The following is a 6,958-nucleotide window of genomic DNA, read 5'->3' as shown; positions in this document are numbered from 1 at the left end:
TACCCAAGGAGCTAAAGGGATCTACAACCCTATGGGTGGAACAACATTATGAACTAACCAGTACCCTGGAGCTCTTGACTCTAGCTGCATATGTATCAAAAGATGGCCTAGTTGGCCATCACTGGAAAGAGAGGCCCATTGGACTTGCAAAGTTTATATGCCCCAGTACAGGGGAACGCCAGGGCCAAAAAGTGGGAGGGGGTCGGTAGGGGAGTGTGGGGGAGGGTATGGGGGACTTTTGGGATAGCATTGGAAATGTAAATGAGGAAAATACCTAATAAAAAGTATATAAAAAAGAGAACTTTCTTTATACTGAAATATTTGGGGATTTTTTTCTTTCTTTCTCTTTTCTCCAATCAATATTAGAGGATAACCTACAGCGTCTACCCTTCTCTTGTGATCTTTGTGCTGCTGTGTCTGCCTAAGTTAGCAGCACCATGAACTGTCAGGGATCGTCTCCACATTCCAGCTCTAGCAGCACCAAGAGCGGTCAGGGATCGTCTCCACATTCCAGCTCACATTAAGAGCATTAGGGACAGAGGCCTGTACAACCACACCCAGTTTTCACGCGCTTCCTGGATTACAGATGCAAGCTGTCCTAACACTCTCAGGGCTAGCTGGTACTTGATCTATGGAGTCATCATCTCCTTGACTCTACTTGAGAATTTCAAGGGAGGATCTTCAACATTATTGAAACCATGATCTCACTCTCTTGGCCTCACATCTCTCCATTATGTTGTAAGATTATCTGAGAGTCTGGTTTCCAGAGAATAACAGCACAACACCTTCCTTATGATGGGAGATGATTTGAGTAGATACTTCCTTGTGATTCTAAAGATCTCTACAGAACCCTCAAAAGATGAGGTTCTAACTTCCAACAAGTTTTGAGAAAATGAACCTGGTTTAACCTAAGTCAAAGGTCATTTTTACAAGACAGTCAGGGTGGCAGGACACAAAAGGACAGCACTCATCACATGAGGTTCTGTACCACAGCAGAGTAAGTGGCACCATGGAAGCAGACGAGACTGAGGATGTGGACAAGGGGACACAGCTTTCTCTGTGGTGCTCAGTGCTCCAGACACCAGACCCCTGTCCACCAGCACTGCCTCGCCTATGGCTTTGTGGATGACCATGATGCAGTATTGCAGGGGGTGGGGTGGGGGTGGGGGTGGGGTGCTGGGGAGGTTGGGGAGTGGGGGGATCAGGGAGGTTGGGGGTGGGGGCCAGTGGGGGAAGGGGGGGTTAAACCCTTCAGAAGGACATTTTGCATCAGCAGCGACTGGTTTATTTGAATCAGAGCCTCCACTGGTTAATTCTTTAGATGGTTTCTGTAGAAGCTTTTTTCTTCCATTTCTTGCCAGAAGGCAGCATGTGCTGTACTTCCTCTTCCTTTTTTCTTCTCCTGAAAGAGAAAAGGGCTTTAGGCTACTACTTCTCAATTCAGAAGAAAAGGCTTTGTCAGCATGGCGATGCCTAAAGCATCTGGTCTGACTTCCCAGCTTAAAATCCATGCTCTGCCGGATACCCCTGGAGCCGCGGACCACAGCCACCTCCCCCTTACTGGTTTACTTTACACTGTCTTAGATCAGTAACTACGCACAACTGTAGGAATAACCACTCATGACCTGAACTTCTTCATCCTGCCTGAGAAACACTTTATGTCCTGGTGAGAATTTACTGTGGGAAGGTTTCTTGCTGTGACTAAGGCAGAAGGGTCACTGGTATCTGTCCTAAAGTCACCCTCCTAGATACATAGGTTGAATCTGTGAGAATCCTCCAAATACTACTAGTGGTTGACTGTTTTGAGTTGCTGGTCTTTGTGCCCACACAGAATGAACCAGCTCATTAAAATCACACAGACTCCAGGCATAGGCAAAGTAGCCCGACATGCAATCCTGCTGTCTTGACCCGTCCAGCAGGTCCAGTTATTCGAGGGTCTCGAGGGGACCTTCTCCTAAGAACCAAATGGGGGGGGGTAGAGAGAGACGAGGGTCTTGTGCGAATAACAACACGAAAACATTCTAAATTGCATCAAGACCCCAATGTATTGAGAAAGGCCCAAGGCTTAAATGCACAAGCAAAAGGGGAAGTACACATACTTATCAGCGGGAGGGGTGGGGCAATACAAGCAAAAGAAGAAGTACTTATCAGTGGGAGGTGGGGGCAATAGAAATTCTTTCTTTTGGCAGCTACATGGGGAAGCAGGAACTTGGTGGTATCAGGGTGTGGTCAGGACATCGGAGATGACTTAGGGCTGGAACATTCTGTGGTTGTTCTCAGAATCGGTGTGTCGGTGGCCCGCTTTTGACCCCCATTTCTTCTTGGGGGGAGAGGCCCAATTCAGAGATCAAGAGTTGTCTTAATAGCTCCCAACACTGTCCCTGTGACCTTCACTGCCAGCCGGGTGCTGTTTATATGCCTTGGTGTACCTCTGTAGGAGGAGACTCTTCAGGTTCTCGGCTTCCTGAAATATAAAACTGAAATAGTGCATTAGAACAGCTCTAGTGTCAGCAAAGAGAAAGAAGGCAGGGTGGGAGGGACAGCAGTGTCCCATGTGCACCGAAGCCCCTGCCCTGCCATCCTGCCTGTCTGTGCAGCACTGGAGAGGCACCACCAGCAGCTCCTTTCTCTTGCCCAGTACTTAGGCGCTCAGGCTTCTATCTCAGCAGCTCTGTGCTGCCCTGGAGACTTTAGGTCAGCTCCAGAGAGAGGGAAGACCCACTACGGGGATGCTGTAAACTTCAGCCAACACCAGTTCTCAGAAAGTCTAGCCATGCTGGTGTGGTGGTGTATGCTTATTGAAGCCTCTACGCGTTCATATGTACACTTGCTCTGTTGTGGTTTGAAAACAGTCTTCTTGAAGTCACCCATAACCTCTGGTTCTTACAATCCTCCTTTCCTGTCTTCCACACAGATCCATGAGTCCTGAGGGTATGTAGCATAGACATCTCATTTAGGCTGAGTATTCGAAAGCCTCTCATTCTCTGATCATTGACCTCGGTATCTTAATTGCCACTTACTGTAAAAAAAAACAAAAACAAAAACAAAACAAAACAAAACAAAACAAAAAAAAAACCTCTCTGGTGAAATTTAAGTGATGTACTAATCTATGGGTATAACAGTAAGAGTCATTTATTGCTATGTCCACTTAGAAGAATAGTAATGGGTTTCTCGCTAGGGCCTGTGAACTATTTGGCCTCAGGTTCCCAGACTCATTGACAATATTAGCTATGGGTTCCATCTTTATGCCTTTAAACCATTTTAAAAACACAGCTGGTTACTCCCAGAACACTTTGTTTCTTGTACTAGTGGGTGTATTTTGCCAGGCAGGTCATTACTGAATTGCAGGTGTAGCGATTTGGGGCCACAAAGTGTGGTGGAAACAAATTCCTCAAACCCGGTGGAACATTCTCTCTCTCTCTCTCTCTCTCTCTCTCTCTCTCTCTCTCTCTCTCTCTCTCTCTCTGTCTCTCTGTCTCTCTGTCTCTCTCACTTTTCCAGTCTGGCAGGCGTATCCTCAGCTTCCGGTGGCACGCAGGTAAGGTGCGACTCAATGTTCCTTGCTTCGGATTTGCTGGAGCTGAGCCGAGGTGTTCAGGCTTTGCTGTATGAGCAGTGGATGTACGCGTCCGCGTGGGGTCGACACAGATTTATTTCTTGACCTGAAGTTTCTCCACCGGGCTCTTGGGAGTTGAGCCATTCTGCCATGCCAGACGGGAGTTTTTAAGCTAAATTCAGTAAATTACAACTAAGGCGTTCCATACATTATTTCATGTGCTTCTTTATCACTTGTATGAACACACATGCTCTCTATGGCCTGGTTTTCATAGTTATCTAGGACCGCGCGGGTGGTCCATGGCGTTGACCAACGCGAACTAGGGTGTTGAGCATGAGTTATTATTTATCACTCACTCCCATTCTCTAAGGCTTGGTTTTCATTATTATCTGTAGCTGCGGGAAGTCCAGCCGTGGCGGCCCCTGGGCTGGCAGTTTCCACAGCTTCGGAAAAAATGCCCTCTGAGAATTATGCGTTCTTTACAAAGGAGGGTTCATACTGGGGCAAGTTTAAGGACTACCTTTCTCTTCTGGTACTGTATACAATACCTTCCAGCACTATGAGTGTCACTGAGCAGGCTGAAGCTTGCAGTTAAGTACCAGCTAGATATTACCCATGTTCTATGTCATAAGTATACGGTATCTTCAGCAATAGGGTCATAATTTTTTGAGGGTAGCCAATTGCATTGACAGTAACCTGTAATGCTGGGGAGGGGGCTTCTATGAAACCCTAATAGCCAACAGCTCAAAAATAGGTAACCCATTCCTAGTACTAGGGATTTTATTTGGTATCATATGGTGTCTACGTGGGTATAATAAAATATATTGGGATAAATTTGTACTAGTCAGGATTCTCTAGGGAAACAGAACTGATAGAATGATTTGGGAAGACTATCTTATCTATCTATCTACCCAGGATTTATTAAATACAGAACAAGAATATAATAGAATGGCATACAGGCTATGGTCCAGCTAATCTAGCAATGACTACCAACCAATGGAAGCTTCAAGAATCCAGTAGTTATTGAGTCCATGGTCTGAATGTCTCAAGCTGGTCTTTAGTATTTGCTGGAATCCTGAAGAAGGAGGTTTCAATGCCAGTGAAGAAATGGATTTTCTAGGGAAAGTAAGAGCAAGGAGGCAAAGATAGCAAACTTCCTTCTCCAATGTCCTTTCCATATGCTCTCAGCCGAAGGTGTGATACAAATTAAAGGTGGATCTTCCCACCTCAAGAGATCTGTATTAAAGGTGTATGGGTCTTCTCACTTCAAATGATTTAATTAAGAAGTAGTTTCTCACAGGTGTACCTAGCCACATGGGCTTTAGTTAATTCCAGATATAGTCAAGTTGATAACCAAGAACAGCAATCACTACCTCTAACTAAGGAAGTGAAAGACTTGTATAATAAAAACTTAATGACATTGAAGAAGGCATTAGAGTTTGGAAGATCACTCATGCTCACACATTTGTAGAATTGTCTTGAAAAACCAAAAAAAAAAAAAAAAATTGTGAAAATGGCTATCCTACCAAAAACAATCTACAGGATCAATATAATCCCAATCAAAATGCCAACACTATTCCTTACAGAAATTGAAAAAAATTACTCTTAACTTCATACAGAAGCAAAAACAAAACAAAACAAAACAAAACAACAACAACAACAACAACAAAAAAACAAACCCAAAACAAAACTCTGGTATTGCTAAAAGAATCTTGAACAATAAAGGAACAACAGCTGGACATATCACCATCCCAGATTCCTGAAAAATAAAGGAATGGCTGGAGATATCACACACCCCCAGACTGATTTTAATCGGTACTACAGAGAGCTATGATACTGAAACAGGATGGGATGGGTGCAAGGACAAATACACTAATCAGTGAAACAAAACAAAAACCCTAGACATAACTTCATACTGACAGACACATGATTTTGACAAGAAGCAAACAAAACAAAACAAAGGAAAAAAGAACCACTGGAGAGAAGACATCATCTTCAACTTCCTGGTCATACTGAATACCTGCATCTAGAAGAATGAAAATAGATCCACATCTATCATCCTGAGCAAAACAACTCCAGATGGATCAAGATCTGAAACTTAAGACCATATACTGTGATGTGATAGAAAAGATAGTAAGGAATAGGCTTGAACTCATTGGCACAGGAAAAACTTTCTGAATGGGACCTTGGTGATGCAGGTATTAAGATTAACAATGAGTAAATGGGACCTCCTGAGACAAAAAGGTTTCTGTACAGCAAAGGAAACCATCATTTGAGTGAAGAGGCAACCTACAAAATAGTAAGAACTGAGAGGCCAAACCTACTTCATCTTGGGCTCGGCCTTCATCTTAAAAACAAAACAAAACAAAAAACAAAACACAGCCTGAGAACCTGACTTGCAGCTAAACCCAAGCTGCACCCAAGTACCAGGAAGGACCCAAGGCTTGTTCTTGACCCATACCCCAGAGTTACTCCCTAGCTACCTAACAACAGTTAAATCAAAGATTAGTCTGATTGTTTCAGAAGTAATTTCAGACCGTTTTTGATTGTTCATGTTTCAGAACATCTACCTGTTGGCTTACAATAGTCATTTTATTAGATACTTGGCAGACTGGACAGACTCCCCGTACCCCCAACACTTACTCCCAATCCCTATAAAACCTTGTCCTGATGAGGGTTCAAGGCTGGTCTGCCTTCCCATCCTTCTGTGTCAGGTTGGGTTGGAGGAGAACCCAAGCTCGAGTTTGTAATAAAGAGACCCTAATGCGATTACATCAGAAATGATTCCTTGGTAATCTTTTGGGGTTCACAAACACTTCATGGCACAACAGAATAAACAACTTTACCAAAACTTTGTCCATCTAAAAGAGGGATAATATCTAGAATATACAAAGAACTAAAAACTCTAGACACCAAAAAAATGCCAATTTAAAAATGAGGCATGTACTAAACAAAGAATTTGTAAAGTGTGGAACACAAATGGCTGAGAAATGCTTGAAACTGTTCAACATCCTTAGCTATCAGGATAATACAAATTAGAGCTGCTTTAAGACTTCATCTTACCCCAGGTAGGATGGCCAAGATTAATGAAACAAATGAGAGTAGATTCTGGTGAGGCTTCAGAGAAAGGGGAACCAGTATTCATTGCTGCTGAGAGCAAAACTGGTACAGCCACTGTCTTAGTCAGGGTTTCTATTCCTGCATAAACCTCATGACCAAGAAGCAAGTTGGGGAGGAAAAGGTTTACCAGCTTACAATTCCATACTGCTGTTTATCACCAAGGAAGTCAGGACTGGAACTCAAACAGGTCAGGAAGCAGGAGCTGATGCAGAGGCCATGGAGGGATGTTCTTTACTGGCTTGCTTCCCCTGGCTTGCTCAGCCTGCTCTTTTATAGAACTAA

At 43.7% G+C, this 6,958-nt stretch overlaps 1 pseudogene; it reads left to right on the top strand.

Annotated features, from left to right (window-relative positions):
- The first annotated feature begins 3,553 nt into the window (after nucleotides 1-3,553).
- LOC110295668 overlaps nucleotides 3,554-6,958 on the top strand; it is a 5,934-nt pseudogene continuing 2,529 nt past the window's right edge.

The sequence above is a fragment of the Mus caroli genome, chromosome 6 (assembly GCF_900094665.2).
Source record: "Mus caroli chromosome 6, CAROLI_EIJ_v1.1, whole genome shotgun sequence".
Taxonomy (NCBI): Eukaryota; Metazoa; Chordata; class Mammalia; order Rodentia; family Muridae; genus Mus; species Mus caroli.
The sequence above is the reverse complement of the archived record's forward strand: the minus strand, read 5'-3'. Positions and strand labels throughout refer to the sequence as shown.